This window comes from Phoca vitulina, unplaced genomic scaffold (genome assembly GCF_004348235.1).
Source record: "Phoca vitulina isolate PV1807 unplaced genomic scaffold, GSC_HSeal_1.0 scaffold27, whole genome shotgun sequence".
Taxonomy (NCBI): domain Eukaryota; kingdom Metazoa; phylum Chordata; class Mammalia; order Carnivora; family Phocidae; genus Phoca; species Phoca vitulina.
Window position 1 is genome coordinate 18,657,765 of NW_022589730.1, and position 20,157 is coordinate 18,677,921.

Below are 20,157 nucleotides of genomic sequence, written 5' to 3' on the forward strand. Positions count from 1 at the left end.
TGAAACCATAAAAATCCTAGAAGAGAGTACAGGCCGTAATGTCTCTGACATCAGCCATAGCAACATTTTTCTAGATATGTCTCCTGAGGCAAGGGAAACAAAAGCAAAAATAAACTATTGGACTACATCAAAATAAAAAGTTTCTACACAGCAAAGGAAACAATCAACAAAACTAAAAGACAACCTACTCAATGGGAGAAGATGTTTGCAAGTGACATATCTGATAAAGGGTTAGTATCCAAAATATAAAAAAATTTGTACAACTCAACACCCAAAAAACAACCCAATTTAAAAATGGGCAGAAGACATGAACAGACATTTCTCCAAAGACAACACACAGATGGCCAGCAGACACATGAAAATATGCTCAACAGCATTCACCATCAGGGAAATACAAATCAAACCACAATGGGTATCACCTCACACCTGTCAGAATGGCTTAAATAAAAAACACAAGAAACAACAAATGTTGGTGAGGATGTGGAGAAAAAGGAACCCTCTTGCACTGTTGGTGGGAATGCAAACTGGTGAAGCCACTGTGGAAAACGGTATGAAGCTTCCTCCAAAAATTAAAAATAGAATTACCATATGACCCAGTAATTCTACTACTGGGTATTTACCCAAAGAATATGAAAATGCTAGCTCAAAAAAGGTATATGCACCATATGTTTATTGTAGCATTATTTACAATAGCCAAATTATTAAAGCAACCCAGTTGTCTGTCAATAGATGAATGGATAAAGAAGATGTGGTATATATGCACAATAGAATATTAGTTAGCCATAAAAAGAATGAAATCTTGCCATTTGCAACAATGTGGATGGATCTAGAGTGTATAATGCTAAGTAAAATAACTCCTCAGAGAAAGAAAAATACCATATGATTTCACTCAGATATGGAATTTAAGAAACAAAACAAAGAAAAAAAGAGACAACCAAAAAACAGACTCTTAACACTAGAGAACAAACTGATGGCTGCCAGAGGGGAGGCGTGTGGGCGGATGGGTGAAGTAGGTGAAGGCAATTAAGTGTTCACTGATGATGAGCACTGAGTAATGCATAGAATTGTTAAATCACTATATTGTACACCTGAAACTAATATAACACTCTTAACTATACTGGAATTGAAATTAAAAAAAAAAAGAAATTTAAACTGTCCCTTTTGTCCCTTGCCTACAAATTAGAGATAATAATATTTCCTGTTGCTGTATACCACTTGGGGACTGGGGAAAATGTTCTATTTCTCATTGCCGTCATCAGCATCATGATGAGCAGCAGCAACAAAACGTATTAATTACTGAATGCTTGTATCAGGCATAATCATAAAGAGTCATCCAGAAAATAGTCATCCTTCCCTCCCTATCCTTCCCTTTCTCTCTCTCTTTTTAAAAAAAAAATCACTAAAAATCACTCCATCCCTAGTGTTTTTGCTGGCTGTTATTTTGTTTGAGGCACATTTCCTTAATGCTTCAGTAATGCCTGACCTGCAGGAGTGCTTAGTACATGGTGGGTATTATGTTTTTAACAACTTAGATGAATGGGATATGATAGTATATCCCCACTCAAATAAGGAGTCCACCTTCCAGTGTAGAATTTTTAGGCTGTCATTACAGTAACCTAAGTCAGTGTGTTAAAGAAAATTCAGCTAATTACATTTCCAGTGTCATTGCATGAGGAAAATCAGAATACCAAATATAATGTTTATTATTTGTTCATACAAAAGGGAAAAACACAAATTCTTTTTATTGTATTTTTAATAATAAAAAGGAACATATTCATTCCTGGCAGAAGATGTATTACTTTCATGGGACTTTGCACACCAGCATTTTGTCCTGTTCTCTATGATAGTCACAGCATTAATTATTGGGGCCTAATTAAGCAAAATTACATGATAGTCCCTAATGAAGTCGCTAGATTCTTTAAAAAAAAAAAAAAACAGCTATCTTTCTACATAATTTTGAAGTTTGCATTAGTAATATAAGTCAGCCCAGCCCACTTTTTCTGCTCAGCTTATCTTTGAAATACTTGTCCTTTTTTTGGTTTACTGGTCAAAGTTTGGGATTTGTTTTGTTTCTAAATCTACCTCAGGGGCACCTGGGTGGCTCAGTCGGTTAAGTGTCTGTCTTCAGCTCAGGTCATGATCCCAGGGTGCTGGCATAGAGCCCCATGTCAGGCTCCCTGCTCAGTGGGGAGCCTGCTTCTCCCTCTCTCTGCAGTTCCCCCTGCTTGTGCTCTCTCTCTGTCAAATAAATAAATAAAATCTTAAAAAAAAAATCTACCTCAGTACTTTTGAAGAACTATCCACTAAAAATGATTCTGAAGCAGAAACTAAAGGAGTAGGGTGCTAGAGAGGGGACTCAGAAGTTGTGTGTGTCTTGTTTTGTTTTTTAAATGAGAAGTCATTTGAGAAGCTGAAAGTAGAAAGATGCCAATAGACATCAAATATGGTGCATCCTTTCCTTTCCAAGCAGGAATGGTGGCACGTGTGATGGAGACACATCATTATTCTCTTCTTTGTTCTCTTATCTACTGGCCTTTAGACTTCTGTGTATTTGTCTGTTCATTCAGTTTTTCAACAGTCTTTGGCTGGGGTGCCCCATGGGTCAGGCCTGCTGGGGTTTGTCTCCACCTACCTCCACGCACAGGCTCAGGGTAGGCTGCTCCACACTCTTTTAGCTCATTCTGTGGGGCCTTATGGCCCTTTCCTCTAGAGAGGTTCTTTGATAAAAGCAGGTACAAATTTCTTCTCCTCTGGGAGGTACCAGTCCTGGATCAAAACCTTTTCTAGTCATCTTGTAAGCCTAAAATATTCTTATCTCCAATGCAGACATTTGCTTGTCTCCTTTTCTGAATTCTGAATTCCTTTTCTTTTCCCACACTTCCCAAAAGGGGAAATTTGCTCAGGCTCATCCTTGATTGTGTGTCTCTCTTGGCACTCTTTCTCTTGGAGAATACAGCACCTCTGTCCATTGGTCCTACACTGACAGTTCCCGACCTGATCTCCTTCTGGAGGGCTCTGCTTGCCTACAGGGCATCTCTTCTTGGAAGTAGCTCCACAAGGCAGAGATTTTATCTGCTTTATTTACTGGTGTATGCCCAGCTCCTTCTCTTCCTTCCTCTCTTCCTTTTCTGTTCTGTCATCTCTATCCCAGTCTAATGCATGCCCTCCTTACTGCACCTCAACTGATCTAGCCAAGGGCCCAATGAGCTCCATCTTGTAAAGTCTCTAACCTGACCCCTCCCCTGCTAGAGCCTTTCATAATACCTTGCACCTTTTCTTCAGAACAGAACACTTTGTAACATACGGCATAAATTGCTCAATGTCTCTTTCCACATTAGATCATAAACTCCATGAAGGTCAGGACCAGATCTGCTTTGCTCACCAGTGCTGGACAAATAATAGGTACCCAACAAATATTTATTGAGTAAATAAATGGATAAACTCACTATGTAACTGTTAATTGAGTATGTTTTTAACTATTTATTTATTCTTGGTATTGTAATCCAATGTCACAATTTTTGCAAGCCATCACATTCTTCACATAGCTTCTCTACTGAAAAAACTCCAATCACCTCATTTTACTGGTAAAATTAATGCATTAAATTATTACTCTTTGTTTGTGAGGCACCCAACCCAGAATAATCCTTTAAGAGTTTCATCCACAGGGCCGTCTATACTGTTGTACAAGGGAAATCTCAACTGACCCATTCCAAAGTTTGTTCCTATTCTCTGGGCTATCAAGCTGACTTCAGGTTTCATCTTAAGTGATCATCTTGTCCCACCCCCTGGCTTAGTGCCCATCCATGTCTCTGGGTTTGGACCTCAGCTGCCCTCTGACTAAGGCTTTATATTGTTTTAAAACCAAGCTCTCACAGTGGTCACTATCCAAGCCATCCCATGGTGGCCATTCAGCTGAGCTTGTCCAATCTCTTTGGTACTAATGCCTCCAGGGTGGGGACTGCATACCTAACTCACCATTACTTTTGACCTATTTTTCTGTGCTAATCAGAATATAGAAGAATCCACGTTCATTTCTGCACTTTTGTTCATTTTGACTCTCTCTCCTCTCCCAACACAGACTCCTATCTTTTTTTTTTTTTTTTTTTTGCCTACCTGAATCCTCTTTGTTCCAGTTTCTTCATATAAATATAGACCCAGCTTCCCAGGTCCTCCCAAAGGCTGTGCTTGACCTGTATGATCCATGCTGGTCTCCTGTTCAGGGGTCTGTGCTTTTATTTAGGCACATGCTGATGTCAGTGTGTGTACTTACAATCTAAATGTCAAGTTAGGATCCTAACAATTCTCATGTGTAAAGTTATGAACAACCCCTTCCTCCCACCCCACCCCCACACCTTGGAGATGACCATTTGTTGGGGATATGCTCTGATGAAACTGTGTGAGGCGTGTGAACCTTCAGAACCTAGATGTCATGTCTGGGTTTGGAAAAGTGGAGTTGAGGGAACCTGCAGTAGGAGACCGAGGGAGAACTGATCTGCTCTGGGACAGACGTGGGGAGAAGAGAAACTGCCTTGTGGAGAAGGAATTTGAACCAGAGAAATGAAAAGTAAGAAATTTCTTTGTGAAAGACTGTTGGCTTCTTTATACACAATCTTTAATTAAGATTATTTTAAAAAATCCCACAATACTTAGTGTCATGACTTTCATGTGGTCTGAGTGCCATATAATGTGATACCTATAAAGAGTTATTTTAACTAAACACAGAGTTACTCCGTACATGTATGAGAGGTACCTGGTAAAACAGAAGGGAAGTGGAGCATGGGAGCAAGTTGCATGGCCCATGTTCCATCCTGATGTGCTGGCTAAGATCATTAAAAATGAAGGCACAAAACCTGTTCAACTCACACACAGAATTTTTAGGGAGAAAAAGATGGAATTTAGTTTATTGTCTCTCATCATGCCATTTATACATATAGATTATATTGTCAAACCAAGCCTTTTATGAGAAGAAATAAAAGCATTATTTTAAATAATGCTATTTGCCTTCTGGCATGCCATCTATGTCTAGCGAGAATGACAACAGAGAGCATGCATCCCAACACATGCCTGGTGTTCACAGTCTTCACATCTTGTTCCACTTAACCATTCCACTCTTGGCTTCTTCACTGAGACATCATTGTTTCTTATCATTATGTCCTGGTCTCACCTAGGCAACTACATGTATGATCCGGTCTCTTCTTGCTACTTTGGATTCCTACCTTTACATCTCCTTGGCTCAGGACCCACTTAATTGCTCATGACACAACACCCTTCCTGTCTTGACTGGTTCCTGGGAACTTCCATTCTTACATGCTGCATCTGTGGGCAGCCCTCTACCTGGTCTATTGTTCTACAGACCCCATATCTTACATGAGATGGTGTTAACTGTATCTGAAGGAGGATAACTGGAGTGGCAAGTCAGCCATGATGGTGTGGTAATGACTTTGATGCAGGGACCATGACATTGGTAGTAAAGGAATTGGCAACCTCTTGAAAAAGTTTGTCACTGCTCATGGAACAGAGCAGTTTGAATCAAAGGGAGAAATATGAAAAAAAAAAAATGTATGTGTCATCCCTAAGTGAAGTGGAAGAGGAAAGTTTTCTGGCTAGTGTGGGCAAAAGTGCTTTTGTTTTTCATTAATAGGGGGTCGCCACATTGCCAGAGATAGTCTCTCAACATTTGCTTTTTAATTAAAATCTTCTCAGTTATTATTATGGTTTTTTTCCTGCTTGGATTGCTAATAGCCCTAAATAATCGCCTATATTGGGTTCATCTTATCTTTTTTGGAGGCCCGTGTAAGCTCAGATACCTAGAGATTTAATTACAGAGCTCACCCCTTCTCTGTTATTTTCATAGACTGGCCCCTGTAATCAAGCCAATCCTTGGCAACTCTTCACTGGAAACTCCTTTGACACCCATCAAGTCATTCTCTTCATTAATGCCTTAATAAGTCTTCAGAATCAAAGAATAACTGAAAAATAAACATAATTTCAGAGACTAGAGAAAAATGAGCCTTAAGTGACAGGGTGTTTGATATGCCATGAATGGGAACAAGAAAAGGATTGATTAGGGGAACAGGGAGGGAAGTAAACCTCAAGGGATATTAGACAGAGTGGTGGTGACCTCCTCATTTTGGAACTTCTAATCCCATGAAAATTTGGAATTTGGGAGAATCTACTTCTATTATTTCCACTCTCCATATCTGCAAGTGAACTCACCTTCCATTCCAAAAGAAAGAAGCCATTTTAAAGGAGTTCCCCTACACACATGAACACACCAACTTTTTCCTATCAGACCTACAATCTACTGGCATCTGAATCCATCCTTTCCTCTCAACCTCCTGTTGGAATAAGGAGCTATTCTTCCTCTTATCTAAAGCTACCTTCTCTTCTTGTGTTCTAGATCCCATCCACTCTTGCTTTTTCAGTAACTTTACCTATATAATTTCTCTTCTCTGTCATCATGATTTACCTTTCCATCAGCATTTCACTACTGTAAAGTCTCATCCATCTTAAAATCACCCTCCCTCTACTATACCTTATCTTTTAGCTCCTGTTCAATCTTGCCTATTCTCTTATAGTTAAATTTCTCATTATTCACTCATTTCTCAACCCATTCCAATCTGCATTTAATTCCCCTAAAACTTTATTGAAACGACTCATTTAAGGCCACTCATGACCTTCATGTCACTAAATATAATGAACATTCTTCACATTTCATCATACTGTACCTTTCATAAATGTTGACAACTATCACTTTGAAACATTTGCATATGTCTTCCCTCTTCATTTCCATTTTGTATCTTTGACTAGTCCTTGCCATCCTCCCTTATTGAGTCATCCTCCTTTACCTGCTGATTGGATATTGAGGTCCCTTAAGTTTTGGTTCTGCTCTTCCCACTCTACATTTTTTCCCTAGATGGTGTCTATCACATCTGAGTCTTCAGTTGCCACTTATGGGTCAAAGACTTCCAGATGTTCAAAAATCTCTTCTGACCTCCAAAGTATATATACAACTACTATTTTGTCACCTCCAATGGGAGGTCCCAAAGGCATCTCAACCTTTGGGCATCTCAACCACCTTTGAAGCCTGACTCTCCCCTAGTGTTTTCCTGTTCAATGAAAGTCACTGTCATCCACTCAGTTGTCCAGCTAGACACCAAGGAGCTCTCCTTCTTCCTAACTTCCCCTGCTGAATCCACCATTAAATATTGTCAGAACTTCTAAGTATCTCTGAAATCTGTCCATCTCTCTCCATCTCCATTTTCTCCAGCCTCATCAAAACTATTGTGATTTCTTGCCTGATATCCTCCTACCAGCTCTCCTGCTGCCCTCTAAACCCTAGCCAGAGTGAAATTTTCAGAATCCAAATGGAATCATAGCTTAAAACTCTTCAATGGCCAGTTGGAAGGACCTTCCTAATCTCCGTTTGACATTTCCCCAGACTCCTTTTCCACCATCCTTCCCTTACTCTTTACCCATCAAGCATATTGCTTTCTTCCATGGTTTTCTGTTCAACTCCTAGACATCCTTTAGATCACTGCTCAAATATCACTTCCTCAATGGTGTCTTCCCTATACTAGAGTTTATCTCCCATTCTATGCTTCCTTTAAAGGAATTGTTGCAGTTGGTAATGATGTATATGTTTTCATACTTATCAGTAAATGTCTCTTCTCCAGAGAATCTGTTCAATTAATATCTGTTGAATAAAGGGTATTGAAACATGCTTAGCAAACTGTGTGTGCGGATGGGAAATGCTCTTTCCATTCATAGGTAGTGAGGGAAGTAGAAGGCCGGAGAAAGTACAGCCTGGCCTCTGTAGCTTAGGACAGGAATGAGCCAAGTTCTAGTCTTAGCTTAAGGTTGGAGGTTACACAGAAAAAGTCAATAGTTACACAGTCTGGGAATGTTCCAGAACCCTTGGTTGGGAAGTCTCTGAGAGAATGCAGCAGTTAAATTTGTATGTGAGGTGGGACACTGAAGGGCTGGTCACTCCACTGTAGCTGAACTCCTCCCCCCCAACCAACTGACTCTGCAGCCAGTATATCATCCTTTGTAGCCCCCGCAGATCCATTTTGCAATCAGTTTATATCTCATAGCTGGGACTGTTCTCTTGACATTCATCCTGAACTGACTGATTGCAAATTACAAGCCCCCAAACGCTTTTCAAATTTGGGCCAAAACAATTGAGCATAATTTAAGACAATTGAATGGTAAGGAAAGTATGTTCCATAGACTGTTAGAGCTGAAAGAGAGTATTTAGTCCAATGTTATCATTTTGCAGATGAGGAAACTAAGGCCAGGAATAATTAAGTAATTAGTTCACGGTCTCATGCAACAAGTTTTTGGAACTGGTAAATCCAGAATGCAAGTATACACTGGCTTTGCCCGCTACTCTTGCTAACCTTCAGACTCATTTTCATAAGTGCTTAGGGGAAGAGCTTCAGGTTTCAATTCAAGAAATATGGCCAAAGTCTGGAATCTGGTCTGTAACGAAGAAAAAAACAAATAAGGTCTGAGAAAATTTATTAAATCAGATCTATTTAATGTCTATTTTCAGTTATAATTACTTGTTAGCTTGAAAGATACTATGTTGTGTCTTTAGTTATTGTCAATGGTAATGTATGTGAGTTGTACAAGAATGTGATCTTCATGCACCTACATCTTGCATTTAAAAGAAGGAATCAGGCTTGGTAAATATCTCCATTTTTTTTTCTAATGAATGCATAGATTTTTACTTAAGCTCGGAGATATTTATCCTTCATAGTGTAAGAGAATTGCCCTTAATTAATGAAATTGCTAATTGTTTGATTCTCCTTGTAGGTGAGGCCATACTGAACAAGTGATAACCTATTTGGAGACACATGTGCAGTGTCATGGCAATTAGTTTCTACTACACCAGCAGTTTAAGATCTTCTGCTTCAAATGTAGAAGGCATCTGCCAGTGACTAATTGCTTATTTTTTTCTTTTTGTAGTAGACAGACTCTATGATGGTCCCTGATAATCCCCTCCTCCTGGTATTCATGTTCTTGTGTATCCCCATCACTTGAGTGTGGTTGGGGCTTCTAACTGAAATATTATAGCAAAGGTGATGAGATTTCACTTCCATGAACAAGTTACATGAGATTGTAATTTCCATCTTGCCAGCAGATTCTTTCTTTTGCTGGCTTTGATGAAACATACTGCCATATTGTGAGCTACCCTATGGAGAATCCCAGTGGCAGGAACTGTGGGGGCCTCTGGTCAAAAGCCAGCAAGTTAACAGTGCTGTGAACAGTCACATGAGCTTGAAGCAGATTCTTCTCCAGTCGAGCTTTCAGAGGGGACTCCAGCCCTAGCTGGCATCTTGAATGCAAGCTTATGAGACACCCCGGAGCAGAGCAGGCAGGTAAGCTGTGCTGGACTCTTGACCCACAGAAGCCGTGATGTAATGTGTGCTGCTTTAACAGCTAAATTTGCAGGAATATTATATGCCGCAATAGAAAAGGAATATGATTTTCTTTTCTTTTGGCTATAATTGCTATATCCTAATTTTTTTAACCACATAATAATAATAATTAGAACAATTTAAGTCTTTCACACACATAAAGGACCTTTGTGACTGCCAGATCCCTATAATATCACATCAAAGCTTCTTAGTTTAGCATATAAAGCCCTTCACCATTAGTTATTGACTAATTTTTTCAGCTTCTTCTTCTGTTATGATCCTATCCTTTCTCCACTCTCTCTGCACACACCTCCACACAACTTCTCCTTCCTTCTCATTGTTCCCAGGACACCCCCAAATGCGGGGCCTTTGCACAAGCTTCTGCTTCTCCCTGGGATGCTTTCCTTTTGCATACCCTTCCTTATCTTTTAAGATTCAGCTCACTGATTGCCTCCTCTCTAGATTACTGTGTCCTCACTTTAGCACATTTAATGGCACTTTATTAATGTACATGATACCACTTACCACCTTATATTATAGTTTATACAGGTGGCAGGGTGATCTTTTATGTTAATTTGGATTTTGCTTTCCAAACTTTCCCCTTCATTCTCTTTTCAGATGGGTAGACACAGTATTGGCATTACTTTGCTTTGGGGATTTTTTGCAAGGTAGAAAGCAGATCTTTGAAGTTTTGTGATTTTTTTCTGTTTGTTTTTCTTCAAAACCAAATGTGTTGAATAGATTGTACTGGATATTTAGAAGAGAGAGGAGAAGAGGGAGAAGGGCCTCTGAAATACTGAAGGGGAGAGTGCCTTGGAGTGGACAGAGGCATGACTCTATTGTGGTCCTCCAGGGGAGAGGAGCAGACCTTGGGAGGTAGGAGAAAATAATAGACCTGGGGAGATAGGTCCTATCCTAGAGATAGGCGCTCAGGCACAGGGTTCTGACTGGCTGAAGTGTCCCATGTGCCAGGCACAGATTGAAAGTAGCATTGGCTGTGAATGAGAACGCTGGGTGTCACCATGGCAACCAGGGCATGCCAATGACCCAAGGCTGGAGAAGCCTCCCCATCTGTGTACCACCCAGAGAACATCCCCTCTCCAATGGGGGGAGGAAAAATAATGACCATGACTGCATTTCACCACAATGTGTTGGGGAAGGGTTGACTCTGAGTTAAATTTAACTTGAGTTAAAAAAACAAAACAAAACACCAAATTTGATATTTCTTGCACACCTATTTGTAGATTAGGATTCATACCAGTATGAATGAGCCCTCAGCACGAGAGACATGCAGAAAACTATACCGAGGCATATCATAATCAATTTGTTCAAAACCAGTGATAAAGGGAAAAATCTTAAAAGCAGCCAGAGAAAAAAAAACAAGCATTACACACAGGAGCAAGGATAAGGATGACTGTAGATTTCTTGTCAGAAACAAGGCAAGTGAGAAGGCAGCAGAGTCACATCTTTAAGGTGCTGGACGAACAAAACTATCAGCCTAAGATTTTCACGGGGGGGAGCAAATCTCTTTCAAAAATGAAGGAAGAATAAAGCTTTTTTTCCGCCCCCCTTAGAAATACAAAAGCTGAAAGAATTTATCAGCTGCAAATCCGCAGTATACAAAATGTTAAAGGAAGTCTTTCAAGAAGCTAGAAATGACACCAGATGGAAATGTGGATCTGCACCAATGGTTCTCAACTGGAGGTGGGTTTGCCCCTCCCCCACTCTGGGATGTTAGGCCATATCTGGAGACATTTTTGGTTGTCACAGCATAAGGGAAAGGAGGGTGGAAGGCTACTAGCATCCAGAGAGGAGAGGCAAGGAATTCTACTAAACATTTTACAATGCACGAAACTGCTCCCACCTCACCTCCCCACCCCCAGCAAAGAATGTCAGTTGTAATGAGGTTGAAAAAGCCCTTATCTAAACAATGGATTTACATGGGTATGTGTGACTATTTTTCTTACTATTTTAATCTCTTTAAAAGATTATTGGACGTTTAAGCAAAAATAATAGCAATGTAATGCGGGTTTTATAACAAAAGTAAAAGTAAAATATGTGGCCAGAGCACAGAGGGCTGACGGTTGGGAAAATCAACTGTACTATTTCATACTATGCATCTTACACTCTATGGGAAGTGGTACGCCCTCCATTGGAGGTAGATGGGTAAGTTAAATGTGTAAGTATAGGGACACCTGGGTGGCTCAGTTGGTTAAGTGTCTGCCTTCGGCTCAGGTCATGATCCCAGGGTCCTGGGATTGAGCCCCGCGTCGGGCTCCCTGCTCCGCGGGGAGCCTGCTTCTCCCTCTCCCTCTCCCCCTGCTTGTGTTCCTTCTCTCGCTGTGTCTCTTTCCATCAAATAAATAAATAAAATCTTTAAAAAATAAATAAATAAAACATGGGTGCCTGGGTGGCTCAGTTGGTTGGGCGACTGCCTTCGGCTCAGGTCATGATCCTGGAGTCCCTGGATCGAGTCCCGCTTTGGGCTCCCTGCTCAGTGGGGAGTCTGCTTCTCCCTCTGCCTGCAGCTCGCTCTGCTTGTGCTCTCTCTCTCTCTTCGATAAGTAAATAAATAAAGTCTTAAAAAAATGTTAAATGTGTAACTGTAAACCCTAGAGTAACCACTCACGTGACAAAAAATGAGATAGCTAGTAAGCTACTGAAGGAGAGAAAATGAATCACAAAAAAACAATCAGTTAATCCAAAAGAAAGCAGAGAAAGAAAAGGGGGGAGAGAATGACAAAGAACAAATGAGAAAAATTAAAAACAAAAACAAAAATGGCATGATAGACTCAAACCCAAATCATACCAATAATGATTTTAAATTTAAGGTCCAAACACACCAACTAAAAGTTGATATTATCAGATTGGATTACAAAAAGACCCAGCTACACACTACCTTCAAGAGACTTCCTTTAAATAAAGGCACAAGTAGAATGAAAGGTAATTGAAGCAGACAAAAAATGCCAACACAAATCAAAAAAGGGTTGAGATAACTATATTAATATCAGAGAAAGTAGATGTCATAGCAAAGAATATTATCAGATATAAAGAAGGTTCCTTCATAAAGGTATAGTGTCGATTCCTCAGCAGGACTTAACAGTCCAAAATGTTCACACTACTAATAATAGAACTTTCAAATGCATGAGGCAAAAACTGGTATTGTTTCAAGGAGAAATAAAGTCACAATTATAGTCAGATTTTTGATACTGTACTCTTAATAACAGATGGAGCAAGTAAGCTGAAAATCAGTAAGGATATAGAAAACTTGGACACTTGCTCAACTGATGTGACCCAACTGACATTAGTCAATTAAAGAACACTCTACCCCCAGATTCAGAATACAAATTGTTCTCAAGTGCACACAGAACATTTATCATATCCTAGGCCATAATACAAGTTTCTAAACATTTAAAAAGTGTGCAAGTCATTCAAAGTGTGTTCTCTGACCGTGATGGAATTAAATTAGAAATCAATAATAGGAAGATTTCTGGAAACTCCCCAGATATTTTGAAATAAAATAGTGCACCCTGCCTGCCTTTGGGTCTAGTGGGAAGTATTAGGTCACATTACTCTTCTGCTTGGGATTTGAATAGATAAACCATAAAGACATCAGGATGATTTAGATTCAGTCTTGCCTTCCCAGGAACAGTGGAAAGAACAATTTGATCCCCAATGGTCTTTGTAGTCCTAGGTCTTTATGCACAGACAATAAAATCACATAAACTCTTAGGAAAAAGCTGATTTAAATTTCTAAAACGCACTGTAATATGATAAAGACAAATACAATTTTATTGCCTTCAAACCTAATATATGGTTATTTAGCCAACTGTTTCAGGTAGCACACTTTGAGAGGTTGTTTTTAAAAACATATAAAATATAAATATACAAATATTTTTAATGCTTTATAATTAGTATGGTCTTCCTACGTTTGCTTTAGGGATGCTTTACAACTGATATGGTGTTCATAAGTTTGCTTTAGAGAATAGATAAGAATGTTTAAAGGTAAATGGATGCCTCCAATCTGTTCATATAGTATATGAAGATTTATAGTATAAGTAATTTGCTCTTTTAAATACGATAAACATAAATAAATATTTTATTTTTCAAAAATGGCCCCAATGATATTTCCAGTCCCATTTATTTTTCCCCAGGACTTTGACATTCCTACCAACAGGAGGTGGGGTTTGATTCTCCTCCTCTCGAATATGGACTGGCTTTAAGTGATTTGCCTCTGTTGAATCAATAGGGGTGGAAATAATTCTGGGAGCCTTCCAAGGCAAGGTCAAAAAAGGTGATACAGCTCTCACCTGGCTTTCTCTCTCTCGGGTTCCTTGCTCCTAGAACTCAACCACCATACCGAAAGAAATCTGTGGAGATTCCCCACCCCATGGAGATGCTCACATGGAGAGGACCCGAGGCCCCAGCTCACAAACCCAGACATGGAGATGAGGGAGCTTTCAGGTGATTTCAGCCATCAGCCTCAAGTCTTCTAGCTGAGGGCCCAGACATCATAGATCAAGGACACATTGTTCCCACTGTGCTCTCTAATTTTGGACCCAAGAATTCATGGGTCATAAGTGGTTGTTTTATGCCACTAAGTTTCAGGGTAATATATTCCACAACCATAGTACCATCTTATTTACAGTCCAGTTTGTTTAATAAACCCATTTTAATTTCATGTTCTTCATAAGTAATCACAAATTTTGAGTCTAGATTCTTAAGGTTTTAGTACACACTGTTTCTATATAGAATGTAAATACAGTAACTGCTTGTATGGTTATACTTGTATAATTTGCTACATTTCTGAATATCTTATTGAATGGAGAAATAGTACACATGGATCTCAGAAAAGGTCACAATCTCCTATGGACTAGTGTGTGAGCAGATCACCTATCTCAGGAATAAGGCCAGATACACTGTGGAGTTTCCCCACCAGGGTCCTGGAGCCAGATGGGACTGGGTTTGAATCTCAGTTCTATTGCATAGCAACTGTGTATACAAGAATGAGTTCTACAACATCTCTACGCCTTAATTTCCTCACTTGATTTTTGGGAATAATAGTAGCACTGATCTTACAGGATAGCTACAATGAATAAATGATATAATGCACATGGGAAGTGTTCATTAAATGTTGGTTACTAGGGTTATACATATGAAATCTGTCCGTTTGAATGCATGCCTTTTCATACTACCTTAACTTCCAAATCTGGAAAATTTCCTCTAATGACCCACTGCTGGGCAGAGCTTGTAAAATGGACCTCTACAGGAACTCACTGTGCTGTTAATTGGGGTGACTTTCCAGGGACTGATCACTACTGTTGCCCCCTCAGAACACCCCTAGAGAAGTGCAAAGTGTCCCCTAGGGCCCTGGGCTAATGCCCACCGGCTTCCGGGTAAGCTGATTTGTGTCTTTGTGAACATCAAGTTTGGTCCAGAGATTCCCTTCTCCTGCCTTTTCTCACTGAGAGAAACACAGGAACAATTTTGCAGGATGATAATTTCCTGCAGACTTTTTGAGAAGTTCCACTGTTTGTTTTGGAAAACAGTGAGGGTAAAATGAAACCAAAAGATTTGCTTTTCCCCTCTGACAGTCTGGCTGGGTTGACTTAGTGGCACTCACTTTGGGGACATGTCCCCGTCTCTCTCCCTCAGCCCTTCCAGGGAGAACAGTCTTGTGTGATTTTAATATGATCATGTCTTTACCATGTGGTCTATCAGCTGTCAGTGACAGTGTGTTTCAGAGTGTCTAGAAGGGGTTTTAATTGGCAAGATCTTTAGTAAATTTGCAAATTAGTGATCTGCCGGCTGATGTTATGACAATGTCTAAACACTATCAGTACCATTTTAAAATAATCTTTCATCGATACAACATTCATCTTAATTAGCCAGAAAATGTTGGTCCCAAAGGAAGCTCTTTACAGTTTTGTGAATTCGGCGTAGGGTTGTGGGATGGCTTGCTGAACTTACTTGGAAAAAAGAGATTTATTGAAGTTATTTGTATCTTATTCGACTTATGAAGTGCTGGTCAGTATCCTGAATTATTGGAATGTAGACCCAGGGATACAAGTGGACAATACCCTTCTCTTTGGTGATGTGGCATGGGATGGATATCAGCCTGACAGTCCTTGATACCTGGGTTTTAATCCTGGCTCAACCAGAATTTGTATGACCCTGGGAAAGACCAAGAACATGTGATTGAACACTTACTCTATCCCAGGTACTCTGCATCCCTTGTTTTGTTCCTTGCAAAAGAACAGGAGGTGAAAATCATTATCATATCCATTTTAGAGGTAAGGAAACAAGTGGAGATGCAGGGAGTGGAATTAACTTGTCATGGGTCATGGCCATCCAACTAGTAAGTGGTAAGAGACCCAGGTCTCTCTGCCCTAAAGCCTGAGGTCTACACAATCACAAGCTAACCTCTCACTGAAAAGTCCCTTAATATTCAAGAGCCTAGATTTTCTCATGTGTATAATGAAGCAGTTAGACTAGATGATCTTTTGCTTATAGTTTAGAGAGAGTATGATTCTATGTAGCTTACACATCTGGATTTCTGGGTTGTTGAGTTCCTTCTATTGTGGCTTATATTCTCATGAAACCTGGCAGGTCCTTGTAGTACTCTTGGGAGGGTACCAAATTATTGCTCTGGTACTGATTAAGTGGATTAGTATCCTCACAAGGACCACTTTTCTTCAGGTTAACACCAAACAGGACATGACAACTTTTCTCATTAGGTTAAAGATGGGATTCACGCCAGCCAAAAGGGCCCCCATTTTCTTTCCTTCCAGTGATATCAGCAAGTTCCTGGTAGTGCTCAGCACCCTCTGGGTGCCCTATCAGTATTTACTAAGTCTACCTGATTAATATCCTTTGTAGTATCAGCATAGGGGTCATTTAATTTAAATTGGAACAAATTCTTGGCTCTATTCAGCTGCACAAAAATGCATTAGGGAATATTTTTCTGGTATGGGTTTCTGCCCCAAAGCATGAAATTCAGTACAAACTCAGCCCAGGTTACAGGCTAGAGATGCCAGATGGTTGTTAAAATGGACCCTTGCTTGGCCTTTTCTCTTATAAAAAGAATTTATGGCCTGCCACTCTGAACTTCCGATCGTGGGCTTTGTAGGCACCCTGAAAGTTTTTTCCCACATTGGTAACTACCCTACACTGCCTCTAGGACAAAATTGTTCTTGGTAGCAACCTTAAAATATCACGAAATGGGATCATCGAGATCACTTGGCATTCCAGCCTCCTCATTTTACATGGTGTTGTTATTATTTAGAGACAACTCCGGGAGACGGACTGTCAGAACTCAGGACTTCCGGTTTCTTTAAGATTCAAGGCATGAGTTGAAGTTTCTCTACTCTCCAGGCCTTATTTGTTTTTTGTTTGTTTGTTTGTTTTGTTTTGTTTTGTTTTTTTCAGGCTTTATTTGTAAGGTGGGAATGGTCGTGCCTGCTTTTCAGATACTCGGTGAATTACCTGAAATGGGTTTTCTGGCTGTATTAATTTCCTAAGGGCTCTGTAACAAATTACCACAAATTTGATAGCTTTATTGGCTCATAATCTGAAGGCTAGAAGTCCAAAATCAAGGTGCTGGCAGAGATATGTTCCCTCTGAAGGCTCGAGGGAAGAATTCTTCCCTGCATCTTGGCATCCCTTGGCTTGTGGCTACATAACTATCTCCGCCTCTGTTATCACGTGGCCTCTTCCCTGTAAGTCTATGTCCAAGTCTCCCTCTCTTCTCTCTCATAAGGATTGCGGTCATTAGACTTAGGTCCCGTTCTAAATCCAGGATGATTTCATTTTAAGATCCTTAACTGATTATATAGCTGCAAAGAACCTATCTCCAAGTAAGGTCACATTCTGAGGCTCTGGATGGATATGGATTTGGGGGCCGGGGGACACTGGTAAAGCCACAATACTGGTTTCTGCTTGGGAAATCTTGGAGTTTCCCAAACACAGCAAGAATGCTAAAAATGTGCTGGGCACCCAAAAAGCATGATAAATAGACAAGTTAAGGGAAGAGAGGGTGATGCAAGGGGGTGGGTGGTGGTTCGTCTCCCCTAGCGTCTGGGTCAGAAGGCTTCTCTGCAGAGGTAATACGTGGGAAAATTTTGGACACAGTGGAGGAGTGAGCAATGCGAAATGTTTTGAAAAGAGTTTTCCAGGTGGACAGAGCCACAAATACCAAGATGCTGAGGAAGGAACCAGGTGATATGTTTTGAAGAACAGCCAGGAGGCCAGAGTAGTTGGAATTGGCATGAGATGGGAGGAGATGAGGTTGGAACAGTAAATGGTGGTCTGGCCATTTGTAGGCCATTGTAAGGCCTTGGGCTTCATTTTAAGGGTGTGAAACACCAGTGGGAGTTTTTGAGCATGAAAGCAGGCCAGCAAGATGTCTTGAGGGCCTATGCCCCTGCTGGTAATACTTACAGTCCACTCTACTTCAACTCCTCATTACTGCTTATCTTTGCAAGATTCCTCTTCGTGGGTCCTGATAGTTTCAGTGTCTTGGTTTTGAGATCAGCTACCTGGCCAAAAACACATTGGTTGTCTTTTTCCTATATTTCTGAAGGCTTTGGAGCAAGAAGCAGGTTCCTTCTGGAAAGTCCCATCTGCTATGTTCTTGTTCTCTACTTGTGGATTTGCTCTGTGTACCTGGAGACAAATGAGGCATGGCTGGCTGAACGGGCCTGTCTTCTCTGATTCACAGTCTCGTTCCTCCTCCTGCATCCCGTGTCTGCTCAGGACATATGGCTGGAGCATCCACCACACCTGCGTGAGCACTTGCTTTCACAGATCCAGCTGTCTGGGGCTCACCTGAGCACACCTGTTACCCTTTCCTTTGAAAAGCTGGCCATTGATTTCTGACTTCAAAGCTTCAGATTGTATTGAGGGTATTTATCTGCCTCCAAGTGCCCACATTCCAAATGGCCTTAGTTGGCCTGGATTTTATCTTTTGCTTTTGGATGATTTGCAATTTGGTGACATGAGAGAGTCTGGGAAGCAGGCGCGCCGGGGTGGGGGGGTGGGGTGGGCGGTGCTGAGATGCCGGACTCCACCAACCACCGACTCTGCTACTACCACCTGACCTGGTTTATGGGAACTGAAACCAGACCTATTGAAAGTCTTGATGGATGCGGCATGCTGGGCAGGTGGGACTTGGTTAGAAAAAAAGGAAAAGGGGAACAATGCACATTCAAGTGTGACCCACAACACATTTAGTGTTGCAAATGCTTCAGCAGAGTCCTCTTATCTGTTTATGGAAAACCTGGCCCATTCCCCATTGTAGCAAAGATGTATGTTTCTCTTGGACACACATACACACACACATGCACGCACACGCTCATGAGTACACACACACACACACACACCGCCTTGCTTCATACCAGGCCTTTGCCAACAATGACTTCTTATTAAGTACTTCAGGTTTAGTTCTTTTACAGAAAAGAATATGTAAGAACAGGAATATGTAAGAACAGGAACATTTTTTTCCCCTGAGCATGAAAGAACTTTGTGCCTGTAGAATATGTACTGGCTTGCGTTCAAACATAAATATGTACCACAACACAATTCCCTCCAGCTCAGAGCCGGGTTGCAAGAGAGCCTTGGATCTGAATGAGCAGTGCCTGAATTTTTATCCCATTACCCAATGAAATCCCGTCCCAACTCAGTCTTATTCCCTGTATAAAACAGCTTAGATGACTCTTGAGCTTCCCTCTGAAGCAGTAGATTTTGGCAGATAACTAACTAATTCCTCGGGTTTTGTTATCAAAGCTGTCCCCCCACCCCCATCTCTTACTCATTCTCCAACAGCTAACCTTTCTCTGTAAACTGCCATTTCTCACTTTTTAATCTGCCTGTTCCTTCCTCTCCATGTTTAAAATGCAAAGGCCTGTTGTATCTGGACTATAATAACCTCCTTTCTGCTCCCCCCACTCCTCCCTTCCCCTGCCATGCGTACAACAAGCTCTATGTTTCTTTTGTCCGCCTTGTGCTATTGTCAGCTATTGGCAGTGGACTTGAGCTATCCCAAGAGTAGAGGAAATCCAGCCCCAGTCCAGAGTGCTGGGGACCCAGGTTGTGACTAGAGATTTATAGTCATTGCCTCTAGGGAGACACCTCAAGAGGCCAAAGAAGATGCTCCCCGTAGTAGGCACCTCAAGTCCCTGAGACTCAGTGCCTGTGTCTTTGGCTGTGTATCTCCCCCTCAGCCCCCCTGTGCCAACTCCACTGAGCCATCGTGGGGGTCCTCAGCAGGCCCTTCTGTGTGTTCCTACAGCCCCACACTAATTCCCCCCTTGCAGTACTTATCATACGTGGGTCTGGGAATCATCTGTTTTTTCCCTGGACCCTCTGTCAGGCTGGGGCTCATTGAGCCACTGCTGCATTCTAGCGTCTAGAACAAAGACTTGCACATTCAGGCACTTAGCCTATATTTGCTAAATTCATTCATTTATTTGGTCAGTCATTTGTAAATATTTTTTCCTATGCCAGACACTGTTCTAGGTGTAGAATCAATGAACAAATGAGCAAAAGTGGGTAGAATTCCCACTGTCCCCTCAGGCTGCTGCCCCTTTGTGTTCCTCTTGAAGTTTATTTTAAAGTTATTTCACTTGGTTCATTAACAAACTAATGCACTGTAGCAGGGTGTTGCACTGGTGAGTGGTGAGAATTGTCTGTGTCAGGATGGGGTGTCCAGTGGCTTCCTTCCCCATGACTGTGC